This window comes from Spinacia oleracea, chromosome 5 (assembly GCF_020520425.1).
Source record: "Spinacia oleracea cultivar Varoflay chromosome 5, BTI_SOV_V1, whole genome shotgun sequence".
Lineage (NCBI taxonomy): Eukaryota > Viridiplantae > Streptophyta > Magnoliopsida > Caryophyllales > Amaranthaceae > Spinacia > Spinacia oleracea.
In genome coordinates this window covers 21,938,515-21,939,236 of record NC_079491.1, presented here as the reverse complement: position 1 = coordinate 21,939,236, position 722 = coordinate 21,938,515, and the positions used below count along the sequence as shown (strand labels likewise).

General features: G+C 44.7%; 1 non-coding gene across 1 annotated transcript; it reads left to right on the top strand.

Moving 5' to 3' along the window:
* Nucleotides 1–413: 413 nt before the first annotated feature.
* On the top strand, nucleotides 414–520 carry LOC130462181 (small nucleolar RNA R71). Its single transcript, XR_008922312.1, has one exon. It is a non-coding gene; the product is annotated as a small nucleolar RNA R71 (small nucleolar RNA).
* Nucleotides 521–722: the final 202 nt, after the last annotated feature.

Genomic DNA, 722 nt, shown 5'->3' with positions numbered 1-722 from the left:
GCTTGTAGGCCTGGAATGCATTGCATTGTTAAATAGAGCTCTTACATTCCGGTGCATAATGACCTTGCATCCCACAACTATTACAGACATTGGCCAACTGAGCACTCATTGCGGCGACACTAGCTTGTTGGGTGGCTTGGGAAGATGCGTTTTGCATATTATCCAGCTTGTGATGTAGGGCAGTTAGCTGAGCAGTAAGCTGTTCAATAGAGTTCATCTCATGCTTAACACCACAATCGGCAAAACCTCTAGGATTCCCATATTGGGCACTATGGATGGCTATCTCCTCAATCACCTCTAAAGCTCTAGGCACCTCCAGTTGCATAAATCTCCCACTGGCAGCTGAATCCAAAAGACACCTAGACTCATTACCCAGACCATTATAGAACTGCTGAACCAGGAACCAGTCCTCCAAACCATGGTGTGGGCACTCTCTTTGCAAGTCCTTGAATCTTTCCCAAACCTCGAACAAACTCTCATCTGCTTGTTGAGAGATACCTAATATCTGTCCCCTTAGACGAGCTGTCTTCTCAGGTGGGAAATATTTAACATAGAATGCAAGGGCCAAAGAATTCCAATCGGTGATTTTCATAGTCGCGCGGTTGAGACTATTAATCCATAGCTTTGCCTTCCCACTCAATGAAAATGGAAAGAGTATCTCCATAGTCTGCTCCGGTGTTAAATTCTTCTGCTTAATGGTGGCACAATACTGAATGAAAGAC